At 45.4% G+C, this 17,596-nt stretch overlaps 1 protein-coding gene across 2 annotated transcripts in view; it reads left to right on the forward strand.

Annotated features, from left to right (window-relative positions):
• The first annotated feature begins 963 nt into the window (after positions 1–963).
• RALGPS2 (Ral GEF with PH domain and SH3 binding motif 2) overlaps positions 964–17,596 on the forward strand; it is a 96,293-nt gene continuing 79,660 nt past the window's right edge. Inside the window, exon 1 of one of the 2 annotated variants that reach the window (XM_027894174.1) lies at positions 964–1,008. The gene's annotated coding sequence lies outside the window, so the exon portion shown is untranslated. Of the gene's footprint in view, positions 1,009–16,325; positions 16,393–17,596 lie in introns of those variants that run through there. The other variant, XM_027894175.1, reaches the window with a different exon arrangement.

Here is a 17,596-nt window from a genome sequence, read left to right on the forward strand (position 1 = left end):
CCGGGGAAGGGGCTGGAGCACCGGCCGGACGAGGAGCGGCTGAGGGAGCCGGGGGGGGCTCAGGGGGGACCTTCTCACTCTCTGCGACTCCCTCACAGGAGCTGCAGGGTCCGGCTCTGCTCCTGGGGAACAAGCAACAGGACAAGAGGGCAGAGCCTTAAACTCCGCCAGAGGAGGTTTAGGTTGGACATCAGGAGCAGTTTCTCCACAGGAAGAGTGAAAATGTAAGCGTAAATGAACTTCTTTACGTTGAGGGTGGCAGAGCCCTGGAACAGCTGCCCAGGGAGGGTGTGGAGTGTCCCTCTCTGGAGACATTCCAAACCCAGCTGGACGCGTTCCTGTATCACCTGTTCTAGGTGACCCTGCCTTGGCAGGCGGGTCGGACTGGGTGATCTCCAGAGTTCCCTTCCTATCAATTCTGGGACTGCGTGCTTAGACATTGGAACGGGCTGCCCAGCGAGGGCGGCGGAGTCACCGTCCCCGGGAGGTGTTTAAGGAAAGACTGGGCGTGGCACTCGGTGCCGCGGGTCTCGCTGACGAGGCGATGTTGGGTCACTCGGCGATCCCGCAGGTCCTTTCCCCAACCTCGCCTCGCCCCGCGTTTCCGTGAGGGACGGAGCGGGAAACGCTCTCCCTCATGGAAAGGGGCGTGGGGGCGGTGCTGAGGCGGCGCGTGCGCGGCCGGCTCGCGGCACCGCGCGGGGGCGGGCCCGGACGGGAGGGGAGGGGCGGGGGGGGGGGGGGGGGGGGGGGGGGGGGGGGGGGGGGGGCTTTGGGCGCGCATGCGCGGGCGGCGCGGGCGCCCCCCCCCCACCCCCCGTGTGTGTGTGTGTGTGTGTGTGAGTGAGTGAGGGAGGGTGGCCGGGGGTGGCCGGGGGTGGCCGCGGCCGCCCCGCACCGCCCCGCGGAACGGAACGGGACCCGCACCGGCACCGGCACACACCCTGCACCGAGCCCGCACCGCCGCCCGCAGCACCCGCCCCGCCGCCATCCATCCCCGCACCGCAGGTGAGCTGCGCTGTCGCGCTGGGGAGGAGGAGGAGGAGGAGGAGGAGGGAGCCGGCGCCCGCCTCCGCGGGGCTCATTGTCCGGCTGCTCGGAGGAGGAGGGAGGAAAGGAGGCTTCACCCCGGCTCCCACGCCGGGCCCTGCAGGGCTGTTGCCGGCAGGGGATTGGAGGCGCTCCGTCCCCTCCCAGATCCGGGGAGGGTCCCGGCCCCCCCGGGGCTCCGCCGCCCACCTGCCGCCGCCTCCGCCGCGCTCGGGGGCGGCGGGGACGGGGCCGGGCCCCGCCGGGGGTGTGCGGGTGTGTGCCCGGGACCCCCGGGATGGGCGTGGGATGCGGGGGTGCGGGGCGAGATGTTCACCCGCGGCACCTGCGGGAGCGGCCCGAGGGTGGGTGATGGCCGGGATACCCCCCGTGCTGTCCGCGGAGCCCCCGGGGACGGCGGGGCTGGTGCGGGGGCCGGAGGGAGGCCGGGGCGGAGCGGGCGGAGCAGCGACTGTGGCGGTGAGATACCGCTATCCATCGGTCCTGCCCCGGGGATGGGCCCCGGGGACCGGGACGCGAGGGGCAGGGCAAAGGGACGGCGACACGAGGGACAGGGCAGCACACAGGGATGGGGACACGAGGGACGTGGCATAGGCAGGGTATCATCACCAACATAGCGCTGCTTTTATATAAACCAGGTTAATTTCAAAGCCCCGAGTGGCCTTGCGTTAGACGGAGGGTGGACAAATAAACGGTGTTTGTTTGACACAAGGAGTGTTTGGCGTTATTCCTGTCCTGGCAGCAGATGTTGGAAAAGCAGTTCTTGTAGATATGTTTGAAACCACGATGAGTGGTGGTGACAGGTAATAGTTTGGAGTAACTTGCCTCTCTCTCTGTGTTTAGCACAGGCCTGGTGAAATTCCATGGGAATGTTTATTTACTTGAGAGTCCCTTATAGTAACAGAAGGTGCCTTTGCACAGGTCTTACTCCTGCTCCATCCCTTTTCCTGTGCTAAATTAGGGGGCTTTACTATGACAGATAGCTAGGAGATATGAAAACTATTTTATTTCAGTGGGATAGGTGGATAACCAGGCAATCACGTTTTATAGGTCTCTGGCTTCTGAGTTTGTCTCAAGACTGGAAAATATAGGATGCATGATGATGATGATTTTTTTTTTTTCTTAGCACTGCTTGCCTCTGCAGCTGACTTCATTTTAGTTGTATTATGGTGGTGTTTATCTCTAAGCAAATTTGGTTTAATTTGCTATTCAGTGGATTGAGACCCTTTTTGATATACCGACCTATTGTGTTTTACTGGTTGTGCGTAATTTTATTTAATGAACTTCAGCTTACCAGGTGCTTGGTTTAAAACTTTATTAGGTCACAGCAGGCCATTAGAAATCACACCTGGACCAAAGGTTGTAAACTACTCACTGCTGATACTTTTGTGTCAAGTTCATGCAAATAGTTTACCTTTTGACCCTCTTAACCTCAGATACAGAACGATGAGGAGTAGAAGAATACATTGTTTCCCATCACTTTCTCTTGACAACGTAGATGCTTTTTTTTTCATGTATTATTGTGAGGTGATTTATGATAATTGAGGCAGAGGACTTCCATAGGCACCTCTGCATGAGCTCTCCTGGCTTGGGTCCTGATTTTGTAAGTTGATATGATCCACATGGGTGCCAAAGCAGCTGGAGTGAGTTGGCACCATCAAGTGCCACAGAATAACATCCTACAGGAGTTGGGAATTGCTTGTGATCTTTTCTAGCAGTGGCCCTGGTTACTCTGCAAAACGTTTCTGGGCTATATAAGTTAATTTCTTTCCTTTTTTTTTGGTTTTTATTTGTGCGGGGGGTGTTTTTTTATATTTTAAAGGAAATCTCTTGCAGAAGCAGAACTATTCCTGCTTTGCAGAGCCTCTGCACATCCCTCCTGTCTGCAGTCCTGCTCTGAAGTTGGCTGAAGCTGGGTCACTGGAATTGAGAGGGTGCCCTCTGGTGACATCTGTATTTGGAGCTCGGTTTGCATGTGAAGGAACACTCCAGCTAGTCTGGAATTGAATATTCCCACCAGCACGGCTGGAGGAGTGTCTGCTCTGAAACGCTGGTGGGTCATGGCTGGGGTGGGGACGGGCGGTCACCTGTGAGTTAATGTGGAGGCTGTGCAGCAGTCACTTGGTGTCTGGGAGTCCTTGTGAAATGTTCTACCTTGCAGTTTATGTTGCTGGGCTTTGATGAGAAACGTTTGATGCCTCAGTCTAATGGAGACAAAAATCCCCATAAAAGCCCTCTTCATGAGGTTGTCCTGTTTACTCATCAGTGGGGGGTTTTTTGATTTTTTTTTTTCCTGTGGAATTTTTTTCCTGTAGAATTTTTTTTTTCCCCGCAGAATTTTGGAGGGATGTTTTCCTTCCCTGCACTTTTATCTTGCCTGGTCACTGTGTAGATTAAAAATGCCAACCTTCAGATATTTTATTGATTGTGGTGCTGCTCAGCATTAATGGACAAGAATGAAGATACAGGGCTAACTTTAGCTAGTTGTGTAAACTTTGGTTATTAAAACTGGCTGTGTTTGTACAGAAAGCTAATACAGTCATGGTGTGCTAATGTTCTGCTTGATGTGTCTTTGAATATTAGAAGATTTGAATTGACAAGCCACACCTCCATCTTAATCAGTTTGCTCCACTATTTTTATTTTTTTTCATTGAGATTAGGGGTTAATCTTTTCCTCTATATTTGCTTGAAGCTGAGTCATTTGAGCTCCTCCTTTCATTCAGTGAGTAAAGCTGAGTTGAAAATGTCCTTTAGGGATGGGGAGTGTAATTGGTTGCATTTTGTCAAAGTATAAGACATTCAAGGCATGGTATATTTGTGTTTTCAGTGTTGGTTTAAAGCCCTTGTTAGAGAAGATACTTAGTAATATGTTTTCAATATAACAAGAATCTTTCTGTTAATAACCTTTATATTTAAATACCTGGAACTGCTGCAGTAGAAATCATCTTGTAAGTGTGTGTGTGTGTCTCATATTTATTGCATGAACAGAAGCTTTGTGGGTTTCATGTTTTGTCTGTTCCTTAATTAATCACCCTAAAAGGCTTCTGTGTCTTAATCCTCTAGAACGTGTGGATGTGTGACTGCAACTCTTTTTTTTCTCTTTACAAAGATCCTTAAGGCCTTGTAGGATTCCAGGGAAAATGGCTTTGCAGTCCTTCTTGTGGGCAAGCTGGTCCCACGTGGGATTCTGCCCAGCAGGAAGGGCCCATCCAAAATGGGAGCTGGTGTGGGGTGTCAGAGGGCTTCCAGAGCTGGCCCTGGGCAGTCAGGAGGAGCTGGGTGAGGTGGAGAGGGTGGCCCAGAGTCATAAAAGGGGAGGTTTTACGTTCTGCAGCCTGCTGGGTGGTGAATGTTGGAGCTGCTCCTGTGACTCAGGGGTCAGAATGGCATAAATGACGGTCACTGAACCCACCTGAGGCTGAGGGAGGCTGTTCCCTGTCTGTGTTTCACTTTATAGGAGAGTTTGTCTAGGGAAAAGGAGCTGTTCTCCCAATCTTACAGTACAGCACATAAAATGCTGGAAAATCTAGTGAGTCAGCACCAAGTATTTTAAAATGCAGAGCTCCTGAGGTGCATAAAAGGTTGATGTTTGCTCTCTGGACTGTTCTGAGGTGTGCTGCTCTAGTACACTCAGAGCTGTCTTTGGAAACCTCCCTGTGGGCTTCCAAATGGATTGTAGACTGTTGTATGGCACAAGTGGTGTCTTCCTTGAGCCCATTGAGATCCCTTGAGAATTCCCACAGAGTCCTTCCTGTCCCAGTTTATTGCCAGTGTAACTTTTTTCCCTGTCAGTGAGTTCAGTGCAGAGAAACAACAGCCTCCATGTTCAATGTGTACTTTTCCATGGGGGCAGGATTCCCTTTTCCTTCCCTTTGCTGTGTTGTGTTACAGTCCTGACTACAGGAACGACAGTTCAGGTGGAGCTGGGAGGAGGAGAAGCCGAGTGTCCTGCGGGTCCTGGAGGCTTTGCCCTTATTCCCTGCCCTGTTGTCTCTGGTCTGTCTGGGAAGACTGGGAGTCTCTCCCGTATATTGCGAGTGTGATCACAACAGTTAATGTAGCTCTGTGCCTCATCAACATGTGGTTGAGATTTGAACAGGGATTGGAACAAGCTGGCTGAAGTTCAATCCAGATAAAATATACATGATGATGTGGATGTAATTATCAGCCTTCCTAATTGAAGGGCTGCATTTGCCATTCACTAGAAGTGTTAGTGCCCTCTGGTGACTCATGTTTATTAGTTGTTCTTTGCAATCCTACTGAAGCAGTAAAATGAGCTTTTTAAATTTTTTGACTGGAAGACTGAGGCCTCCTCACCTGATCAGAGCTGGAAAGTTTGGCTGGAAATCGTCCTTCCCTTCTCCTCTTGGTTTTAGATCATTTTGTAGTTCCTAGTGCAAGTAAGGCAATATAACGAGGAGAGCCTGGGTCAGCTAGGGGATTGCAAACAGCATACCCAGCTCTGAGCAGAACTGCCAGAGAGGGAGTCTGGTTGTTAGGCTTGCTGTGAACTCCTCTGCCAAAAAGTGGTTGGTCCAATTTAGGAATTTCTTGGAGCTCGTGAATCTCCTCACTTACGCTCTTGTCCTGTGTGTCCGTCGCCAGCTGCCCGAGGGCTGAAGTGCTCAGAGCAGGAATGCACAAGAGGGTTTGAGAGCAGAAGCTGGAGATACTCGGGCTCTGCTGCTCTAACTCCATTTTAAAGGGATTTGGAGGCAAAATGCCTGCAGAAGGTTTTGCTGGCTTTGGAGCCGTCCCAGCGGCACTTGTGCTTTGGGATATGTGTGTGTCACCTCTGTTCGATGGAACTGTGTGGGGTTGGCAGCAATCAGGGAGGTCTGAAGTGACCCAGGACTGGCTGTCAGTGCTCTGACTGTTGCTGTTATGGTGTGGCATTAAAAGCTGTTTGATTTGTGCCTCCCTCATTATTCATTAAGGGGCATCTTTGAGACGATGGAATCTGCTCTCATGGAAATGGGCTCAGATTGATTGTGCTGGGGAAGAAGGATATTGATCTCTTTCAGAAGTTGAAGGTGTATTTCTTAGATAATAGTGGCTAAATAAAACTGGCAGAGATCCTGAAAAAGTGATCTTAATGCAGTTTGTATATTGGATTCCTTTTATCACATTATTAATATGCCTAGGATATGGGGTAATTGTCTAGACTGTAGTATTATATTTTCATTTAGATTTAGAATTAGTGGTATAATGTCACAGAGTGACTGTACTTAGACTAATAAGTGAACAGACAGGACTAGTACAAAGCATATTTTCTGCTGTGATACATCCTTTTCAGATTAATGTCGAGGCAGGCAGAAGCCTCCAGTGAAAAGCTAAAGGTCTCCATTTACTATGTTTTTCTTTAAAAGTTTCACTTCTGAGTTTTTATCTGGGGAGGTGTTTGAGCACAGGTGGACTTGAGACGTCTTAGTCTCATGTAAAACTCAAATTTATAAGTGCTTTGAAAAATTGTTTCTAGTCCACCTGTTTTATTGCCAGGTTGTTTGTTTTATATTCAAATTGCTTATAAATGCAATAATAATAATAATAATAATAATAATTTTGCTTGCTTAATAATTTTGGGGTCCTCCACTAATTTAAATTAGCTAGTAATTGAATTAGGCCGTGACCCCACATGCAGTGGGGCAGCTTATTTATTGACTACTCACTTCTCACACTGGTTTGGCAGAGATACTGGTAGAGAGAACTGCATCAGGGAACTTACCCAGCTAAGAAATTAGGCTTTCTTTACCCCCCCCCCTTCCTTGCTTTATTTTTTAGTTTGATAGTTCCCCCCAGCTGTTCTTCAGCCATGCAAAATGTTGTGTTAATGTCATGGCAGAGAGGAGAATGGAAGAAAGCATTAGTGGTGGAGATGATGGCAAATACAAAACCAGAGTTCCCCAAAACCTGCTGAAATCGATTAAGGGGATCAGTTGACCCCTTAATTGGTTATAGCTGAGCTTGTGGAGTGCTAATTTCTGGGGATCTTGAATCCCTACCTGCATTTGCAGGTTTGTGAACTTGGGAAAAACTTCGTTTCAGATTTTATGCCGAAAAATTGGAGGCACTTTGGGATCCTTGTGGCATTTCTGGAAACTCCTTTTGCACGGAGCTGAACTCTCCCATCACTGCATCTTTTCCAGTTGGCTGGTGGAATGAGCTGGGAGAGACAATGGTGTTACTGGAAACTTGGTCATAGAGCTGATCGAGTCTGTGCTGTATTTTAGGGATTCCCAAAAGCACCTGCAGTCACCAGCTGTGAAGTGTCAGAATGTTGGGAGCATCGCGCAGTTTCTTACCTGTGCGTTTCAGCTTTCAAAATGCACGTAAACTGTTTGAAGTGCTAAATAGGTGAAAGATAAAAAGGCCCAAAGTTTTGGGCTTCTCTCTCTGCCATTACTGCATCACTGTTTTGTGCTGGTGCTAATTAGTAACTCTAACATCACATTGATAAAGCACATGGGCGAGTGGATGACTCATAATTGTTGTATTTCCTCTCCTACTCTGGCCCGTCATTAACTTGCTGTGTGTGGTTAAAGGGCACCTGCACAGAGCAGTGCTGCTGTTGCTGGCAGGGCCACACCACTCTGCCAACAGCCTTGTCCTTGATTAGCAGCCAGTTTTCCCATGTGCTTTGTTGGTGAGTCCACCTGAGCAGTGGCAGCTCTCTCGTTTATTTTTAGAATATTAGTCACCTGCTTTTACACTGACCAGTTTGTTTGGGCGTTAGTCATCAGCCTCCTCTGGTAAGTGCCTTTAAATAATTTTGACATTGTTATTGATCAGACTCTTATGGAAATAGGCCAGCAGGCATTTTGGAAAAGAATAATGTATAAGAGTAGAACCTATTCAGCTGACTTCTTCAGTGCAGTTGAATTGATCTGCAAGTGTCTTCTGGAGCTCAGGGTGCAAAATTCCTACAGGATTAGCAAGATCTCTGCTTAGCTACTCCCTGACCCTGTGCTGGCAAGAGCCATGAATGTGCTGGACAGGGGGGCAACCTAAAATTTAGTGTTCATTAGGGCAGGTGTAACCTGGGCCTTGCAGGTCTGCCTTAGGAGGGGGATGAACATGACCTGGATGTAAGGTTTTATTGTTGTTAGTTTTAATGTGCTGGACGTGGATGGTGTCAGGTGTGTGGTTTCTTAGGACACTGTTGTCCATTTTATTTATAGGATATAAAACGTTTCTCTGTAGTAGAAATTATTTTGCTTGAAAAGTGCTTGGCTGGCCATCCTTTGCTTGTTGTTTACCCTAATGATGGTACATAACTTCTTATAATCCTCTTTTGGGATTTTTGTTTTTTCTCCTCTGTCTGAGCCTGTTTTGGATTTATTTAGAGCAGAGTTTGCCAGGTAACTTTTGATAATAGGTTCTGGTATTAGTGATATGCCTCACTGAAAGTGCTCTTCTCTGAATAGTGGCCAGTAACTTTCTTTCTGATCCAGATGTGGGAACAGGTAATTTTTAATGGTGCTTTAAGCAAGTACACATTGTGCTACATTGTGTTACATTGGACAAGGTCTTTGCTGCAAATGCACTGAGGTAGTAGCACCAAATCCAACTGCAGAATGAAACTGTGATTCTTTGGTTATTTTTTTGTACCCTTGTGTAACTATGGAAAAAGATTATTTTATTTGTGCAAGTGGTTCAGCTTTACTGCTATATCTAATAAAGTGGTCAAAGTGTCCACCCGGAGGAGTATTAAAACAATTTGGAGAGGAAAATGTTGTTGTTAAACAGATTGTAGCGAGGAGATGAACCAAAAAGGCAAGCTTGGTAAGTTTTTTCTCTTGAGGTGGGTGCCAGAGGTGCAGTGTTTTATAAAGCTGAAGGCATATTAAAGCAACGTGAAGTGGGAAAATCCTACTTTGGAGGTACAGTGTTTCTTTCCCTTTGAGGAATGGCAGCTCAGCACGCAGAGTGCTTTAGGACCTGCTTGTGGGTGGCTTCCTCAGTGTCTGCATGTGATGGCTTGCCCTTGTACTTAATTAACTTGCTGGCTTTTTTCTAATGTGGATAAGGGTCTGTGTGATGACAGAACTTGAACTGTATTTCATGCTGTGACTTGCCTTTAATAGTTCTGAGAAGTCAATCTTGACTCCTTTCTGAAGCTCTTAGTGGTGGGAAGGCTTCTTCAATTAGGACCTAGTTCATGTTTAAGATAAGGTAATTTAATTTATCTTCCAAGAAGTGTTTCTGTAGCTGTGTATAAGCTGGTATTCAGGGACATGTGTTTATTAAGGGGAGATGTTTAAAATTCTGTTAGAGACCAGCAATTGGAACTGCTTTAATCTCTTTTTTTGGTCACAAATGCCGTATGATTGGGAGAGAGGGGGAAAAAGTGTCTGTGTATTTGTTGTTACAAGATCCCGAATTATTATTGTATGTACAACAGAAAGTTCTAAAGTGTTTAAAGTGATGTTGTGTCAGGGCTTCTAGAGAAACTCAGCAAATATGCAACATGGCTATGAATTCTAAAACAAGTTTAGACTAAGAGAAAGAAAGGTGTACGTGCTGTTGATTTGGGGCTGATGAGCTTTTGTTGAGGAGTAATTCTTGATCTGAGTTTTACAACTTGAAGACATGAATTGAAAGGGTATTGCTGAGGCCAAAAAGCCTTTACTGATAAAGGATAGCTCTGGAAAAATGTGAAATCTCTTGTGCAGATCTATATGGTGATATAATTCAGAGAGGTGCAGTGTTTGTGCTAGGCTGTTAGACACAGAAATCTAGCTGGCCTCTGTTAAGTGATACTGCTAAAAGGGGAAGGTTGTTTGATTAATAATGCAAGTAGCTAATGTGAAAGATGTCTTGCCGAGCTGTTGCACCCACAAAACTTTGGTTAAATCTCTCATTTGTAAACAAAGGTACGTTGCAGAACAGCCTAGAACCATATTTCAGCTGTATGTATTTTACGTTTCTAAAGCTAGCTCTTATTTTCACAACCTAGGAAAAAACTCCATGATTTTCCATACTTTTTCGTCCCATCTTTCTATGAAATGATAGTCTGGAGAACAGAATCGGGCAGCATTGGGTTAAAGGGCACGGGCAGAGGTGAGGGCTCTCCAGGGAACAGGAAAAGCCAGGTTTCCCTTGGGCTGTGCTGGAGTTCTGCGTTGCTTTTGGGTGTCCCGTTTCTGCGTGCCTGGTGCTGAATGTCGCTGCTATCATCTTGAATTTACTCAGAGTGAGGGAGGGAAGGTGAGGAGAAGTGATGGGCTTCAGCAACTGAACTCTTTGTTGCTGGGCTCTTTCTGTGGTGTCTCCTTTCCCTATTGCATTCCAAGTCATTAATGGAATTGGATATCTCTTTTCCCCCAGGGCACTAGGGTGTGTTTCTGTGATCTTTTCATTAGACTTGCTGATCTCTATTTCTCTGTGGCTTTTTCTGTGGCTTTTTCTGTATCGATGATTCTCCTGAAGTTGGTAGAAGTGCTTTGCTTACAGGAAGAAAATTGCTGTCTTTTGGAATTCTCAATCAGCGTTGCCTCTAATGCTGAGGAGGCTGATGTTTTTTAATGTCACAATCCTCAAAATCAGACAACACGTCTTGGAAGAGAAAAAGGGGTCTTGCCTAGGTTGGAGATGCCGTTTGTGAATTGTGCTGTTTTTTGGGGCTGGGTTGAGCAGAGTGAATTGATGTTGAATTTGCTCCGTTCCTCGGTGAGGGGGGGTGGTTTATGCAGCAGCCTCTGGTGGAGCAGCCCTGCTGCCTGATGTTTGCTGGCTTTGTCAGATTTGTGGGGCTTATGAGCCACACACAACTCACCTGGAAAACCCTACTCTGCTATTTGTGACGGATTCTTCTGTCAGAAAGGTCCTGCAAAGCCCTGCATGAATTTTGCTTTTAAATTGGTAGCTGCGTTTGCCGGTTTTGCTGAGGTGTTTTTTCCTCTGTTGTCTTGGAGGTAGTGAAAGATGAATTTGTACAAGTCATTAAAATATCTTTGCTTTCAACTGATAAAGCTGTTTCAAAAGTCTCACCTGCCTAAACACACTAACCATGTTGTGGCTGGTGACTTCAGCAGTATTTCAGCAGGGAGGTTCTAATCCCCTATTTATGATGTGGCTGGCTCTCGTTTATGTTTAAATAACAGCATGACCAGCATGAACCTCCCCTACTTGGCAGGCTGAATGTGAAACTAAAAGATGAAAGGATTTTCAAAGTGTAGCCAAGGTATTGACTTTTTTCAGCAGGGAAGAGGCAGCTCACTTCTTGGTAGGATGGAATGGGGAAAGGAGTTACTAATTTGTGTTTTGTTTCTTTTAATTCACTGATGTGGCTGATGTTGGCTTTGAGACAGCACTGAAAGATCTTAATTCATTTAATTTAAAAAGTATTTTTAACTGAGTTCCCTGTTCAGCTCTCCCACCTCACCTTGTTTTCCAACTCAACTTTCTCTTCACTGGGGCTTTTTTGTTGCTTCAAAAGCAAGGCTGCTCCCTCTTTGGTGTGCAGTGTCCACTTACATTTTCTCACTGACAGATTTCTTTGTACCTCCAGGACAATTTGATGTCAATAATGATGAAGCAGGATCAAATCCTTGTCCAAACAGTAACTTAGGGTACTCGTTCCAAATACTTAGAAACTATTCCTTTCAGTTCTCTCTGTCACAGCCCTTTTTTTTATGCTCTTCCTCCTATTCAAGGTGAATCTTGCATGACAGCAAAAATGCTCATCTTAGCTGTGCTGTGTGTTTGTTTGTGTAGCTGAATTTTCAGTTTTTATTGAATTTTATTTTTTATATTTTTAGCTGTAACTCAGCAATACAGGGCACGGCAGGGTCTCAGAGAGGTGTTGTATTTTCAGTTACATGAGGTGAAAAATTGGCTTTCGCTGCTTTGTCCAGAATGACTGATGGCTTTGCTAAAACTAAACCAGTGCTGTTGGTTAGTCTGGGCCAGAAGATCCCTCTCTGTAGAAGGGGGGGGGGGAAAGATTTCTGTGCTAAATTAAGGGCAGAATTCCTGCAAGGTGTCCTGCCAGAAGTTGCCAGGAGCAGAAAAGCTCACCTGGTCGGTGTTCCAGGATTTGGGGACCTTTGCTTTAATTCTGGTTGTGGTTTCCCCGAGCTTTGCAATTCATCACTTGGGATGGCTTTGGCAATCCAAGAAAAAGCAAGCAAAGCATTTTCCAATCAAAGATTAGAGATTTTGCCCATTGGTACCAACATAAGTAGCAGTTCATAGGGGATTCTTTCGGAAGGTGCCAGTCTGAGCTTTTTAGGATGCAGTTAACATCTCCGAATGGTCACTTGATCGTGGGTTTTATACTCCTAATTGTGACTTGCTTGCATTATAGCATTCTAGATTTACTTTTTATCAGTTAGAAGATTAACACAAAGGTGAATGTAATTCTCATTTTAGTTAAATGAACCGTTAAATGGCCATGACTTCCTTAAGAAGAAATACCACCATCTGCTGTAAAAGTTGATTTACATTCAAAACACCTTTCTCCTCCAAATCTGTGTCAAAACTGGATTATGTACGGGCTGCCTCTGTCCCCGCTCTTGGAGCAGCTTGCACATACCTGCTCTTAGATCAGGTTTTAATGTCTGCATTCCTTGATTTGGCAGAAATGGACACAGCTGCGTTTCATAAGCTTTAAGGATATGTTTGAGTGGTAATTATCCAGTCATCCACTGAATAGCTCAAATATCCAGGTAGCTGGGTAGGGTATCACTTGTGAACATCCTGTGCTGAGTTCACAGTGCTGGAATAATCCTAGAAATCCTGCTTGACAGACTGTATTGAAGGCATGTCATTAATCTCTCCCTGTAGTTTGTCTTTCCCCCTGTTTTGTAACAAGAATTTGATGCTTTCCTTTAATACCATTAGAGGTATATTCGTGTTTTTGCATAGTTGGTTCTTGTTCTTTGCCAGCTGTGCTCTTCAGATTAATGCTTGGGCTACATCTCAGTGTATTTCTGATGTCTTGTGGAAAGCATTGTATTCTAAATCAGTTACACAAACTCTGTAGGTATTTATTATGTCATTCCTTTCAGAGCAGATCCTTTCATCAATAATGTAGATAGATGGCTTAGAAATGGCTCCAGCAGGGCTCTCATTGATACTGCCCATTTACCTGAAATCACATTTAGATGTTGCTGGTGATTCAACTGCTGTTGTTACTGCAGAGAGCGGTAAGGTGGGTTTACCAGAATCTCAGGCCTTCAAATAAATTTGTGTCTGCCTTGAGTAATAAAGAGACAAGGCTGCCCTGTGGGCTACTGCGCATTTCTGTTATGATAACAAGAAAAAGGTTTTATGCCGTCTTTAAAATAAACAGTCCTCCTTCATGAAGACGTTTACTCTGAAGGATTTCAGTCAAAACAAACACACTTGGTTGGTCTCCAGTTTCAGACACTTTGAACAAGTCGCTGACAAATCCTCTGGATTTGCCTGATTGTTCTTAAACACCGAAACAAGGTTCACTTTGTTGGAGTTGTATCTGAATTAACTCGGATTTGCTCATTTTCTTATGTCATGTTTTATTAGGCAGATGCTGTGGGGGTCAGTTGCTGACTGATCTTGGGTGAAAAAAAGCATTTAATATTAATATTTAGGTCTTTCTCAGCCCTCTTGTTAGTTGCCTGATTGCCGAGGCCCTTCCAAAGGGAGTTAGAAATGTGGGGAAGATGTGGATGCTCCGGTAGATAATTTACTGGTTTGTGTGTTGTTCACTTGTAGAAGTTGGATGCTCTGGGCGGGACACACTCCCATGGAGGAATGCAGGGGACAGGGACACAGGCAGAAGATCCAGCTCTTCCCCAAATGCCTGTTGTAGTTTTCAGGAGTTGTACCAAACACAGGCAATTCCTGGGCCAGTAGATTTTTCCTGTTAGACCATTTCTGTAGCAACGGTGAATATTGATGTGCCATGTGCAGAAAAGAACGAATGGATTTGGAGGCTGTTCCTCAGCAGCTTTGGTTGGTACTTTCTCACCTCCTACTGTTAAAAACCTGTCCTAGGATGGTTTGACCATCTTGGTTTTGATTTGACCGTTCACAGTTTTGACTCTGGCACTTAATGCCTACAGAAGATACTTCCTCGAGTCACATGGGTATTGGAGTCTTCCTTCCATCCATGTGTGATGTGCTGGTTCACACAGAGCATTGTCTGCATCCTCAGAATCAGTTCTTGTATGTGCTTATCTGTGCTTTTAGCGTGGGAGTTGTGGGGATTGATGGTGTCAGCGTTCCTGTATCCAGCTGACAGTAACAAAACTCATGCTGTCAGTTGTCATCTCCTGTTTCAGGACTTACAAGTGTGGAGCTGTACAGAAAATTTGATATATTTTCCCCAAATCTTTTTCCCATGAAGCCCTTTTTCTGTTCTGAGAGAACACCTGCGACCTGCATGGGTGAATTTGTAGATGGTTATAATCTGTCTTCTGCTGGAATTGTTAGTGTTGCCTTGTTTAAAATAATTTTAAAAAGTAAAATTAAAACTAAGGGTATGGAAGGCAGCTCTCAGAGGCTCACAAACAGGAATATGTTGTGATATTTTTGCTGTTGCACGGTCTTAATGATTCTTCCCTATTTATGTTTTGTTGGGATTATCCACAAGCAGAGGGAAAACACGGATCTAAATACCTCTAAAAAGAGTATTTGGATCCTGAAGTCCACACTAGCAACGTTCAGTGCTCTGCTGTTACATGCTCTTCAGTATGATTTCCCTGTGCAGAATGTTGTCCACAAATGTGTTCTTCCTTTATTAATTCCACTGATGTGGTGCCTGCACATCTAGGCCTGTAATAAAAACATTTTGCAAATTGAGCTTCAGTTAATCGAGAGGACATTAATCATTTACTGCTCCTCTTGTTTGCAAACAAAACTGAGCTGCATGGCCACGTGGTGAGGTCTTGGAAAAGCCAGTTGGGGAAAGGTTATCATCTCTTAGAACTGCCTAATTAATTAAAAATGTCTGCTTCTAGTTTGTCTTATTTATTTTCTTTGCCCTCTTTTTGCTTCTCCTTCTTGAAAAGAGAAATCAGTGACTCTTATCTTTCAGAAATGTCTCAAGGTTGTGATTTCTCCTGTTTTGTGTCCTTGGGGTGGGGAAGGATCCTCCTCTGGTTCCTCACTGAGCAAACCTGGATTTCTTCTTCAGGCATTAGAAGAATTGCTGTTCAGACAGACTAAACTTCAGGTAGGCTTGAATTCTGCAGAGGAGACTGAGCAGGCTAAAGCCTTGTTATACTTTTGATGTATCTCCTGCTCTAAAATAATGTGGTTTCCTCGTGCTTACTGTTTTGGCCCGTGGGAAGTAAAACAAACCGTGTCTTATAACTTCTGAGGTTCAGTCTGTTCTGACAGCAGTTGTAAAGTAGGAGCCAGATCCAAAGGAATAAAACTTTCTCCTGTGCACTGTCCTTTCCAAAGAACCACCAAACAGAGGCTTGTTGGTGAGCTCTGAAGCAACAAGTGCTGGGGACCTGATAATTCGTAAGTAGTTTGTGAGCACAAACTTCTTCAGGTTTTGTGCAGTTATTTACTCGCTACACTTACGTTTTGTTTTGTCTTTTAACACTCCAAGTGTGCTGGAGAGACCTTTTGTTAGCAGAAAGCCAAGGACCTCAGGCTAAACTTAAATATCACGTGCACATGTTCACATTTTTGGCTTACTCCATTTGTTGCCTGCAATGATCCCTCTGTTTGCTTCCTGCCTGCGTTGTGTGAGGGCCTGGATCTGCCACTGCTTGCAGCTGTGCACCAGTGCTGGTGCTACAATCTGTTGCCTTGTGCTAGAATATCTCCCAGTGAAACCTTGGCTGTGAGGAGTAGCTGCTCCTGAGTGTGGAAGTCGGAAGGGTAAGGATCTCCTTCCTATCTGTGTGTAACTACCCCGGGAAACTTTCCATTTGGAGCTGAACCTCTTGAGTGTTGCTGCAAGTTGATCACAAACTCAGCTAATGGTTTGGTTTTTGTAATGGGGTTTGGTGAGGGAGTAGCTTGTGCCCTGGAGAAGGATACTCTGGTTTGTTGTTTTTTGTTTTTTTAATTGATCTCATCTGAGGAAGTGGGAGCTACAAGTTGTACCAGTTCTCAAGATTAAAAAGGAGAGCACTGGGTACTGGAGCACCATGGAGAAGAGATCTTGACAGCTGGAAACTAAGATATGAATGAGACAAAACCCGACCATGTATTACCTTGATGTTACCTCTCTTTCCTCTGCTACCCCCAAGTCAGGGAATGAGATGCATAAAAGCAGCCAATAAGATCTTGCTGTTCAGAACAGGAGCATGGACGTGATAGTGAAAGTGCTGTGTGTGGGTAGTGGCTTCTTAAAGAATAACAATTTTACTAAGTTGTCCAGGTAGAGCCTTTTCTAAGGTGAGAGGAGAAAATGTAAATTTAAATGAACACATTTAAATGAAGCCTCTCTTTTTCTTTCTTTTTTCATTTAAAATTTCAGTGTCAAACATAATCAAAAGCATCTTTGTTCTCTTCCTTGCTGTTCTGTGGTTTCTAATTTCATCTGTCTGGGAGCTTAACCAGCTGATGCTGCTGTGACTGTTGTGCAGCAGATGCTGAGGGAAGGAATGTATGTGTGGCACAAGTGATCTGTGTGAGGACAGAAGTGCTTTGAGTTTGCAGCAGGACTGATCACACCAGGGAGAGCAGGAGTCTGTGTTACTGGGTCAGCTGCGCCGCTGCTGCAGGAGCCATGGGACACGATTCCTGCCAGGAAGGAGTCCAGGATCAGCTCAGGCAGCTCTGGGGTTTTTGCTGTTACTGATGCTTTCTGGAAACTGTTAAGAATCCGGTTGCTGTGTTCTGATTTTGAGCGTAAATTTTCCTTTCACTCACAGTCCTGGTTTGCCCTGCTGATATTTAATGGTGGCAGGTGTATCCTCGTGCAGACCTCAGTGTGGTGGCACAAGCAAGCTTGAGCTCTCCTGGTTTGCACCTCTGCAGTGGTGCCTCCAGAGAGCCTGCAAGCCCTGCTGTGCACACACTGCACTGAGAAATGTTTTAGCAGCCAGGTGACCAGAACTGCAGAGCGCAGCATCAGTGTCTCCCTGGGAATGTTTTGCAGGTAGTGTTGGCCCATAACTCCTGCAAACATCTCTTGTGGCTCTTTGTGCTTACAGCATTGGCGGCATCGTTTCCAGCTGAAACTCAGAACTTTTACAGGGATCAGCTCCAAGAGTCCTTTAACGATCGACTTCAGTTTTTTATTCTTCTGTCCATCAGATAGTTTTATCTGTCCTCTATTCTATTGCTTTCCCGTACTGCCGAATGTTTTATTGCTCTAATATTTGCACTGGTGTTGCATATTTAATAACTGTAGGTAATCTCTTCCTTCTCTAATATTAAGCTCCCCTATCTGTTTTTGTCATGCCTCTGCCCGATGTGTGCCTTACACTGGTGCCCTTTATCTCAGTCTTTACTCATGGCAATTTACCCAACGCTTTGCCAAGATTCCTGTGTCTGCACATTTTGTGGTGTGTGTGATTCCAGGGCTGGGATTTTATTATTTTCAGTGATAAATTTCCTGCAGGAGGATGGGGTTATAATTAGTTGCTTGGGCTTT

Source organism: Empidonax traillii, unplaced genomic scaffold (genome assembly GCF_003031625.1).
Source record: "Empidonax traillii isolate 1590-97213 ecotype Southwest subspecies unplaced genomic scaffold, ASM303162v1 scaffold419:size1009643, whole genome shotgun sequence".
Taxonomy (NCBI): domain Eukaryota; kingdom Metazoa; phylum Chordata; class Aves; order Passeriformes; family Tyrannidae; genus Empidonax; species Empidonax traillii.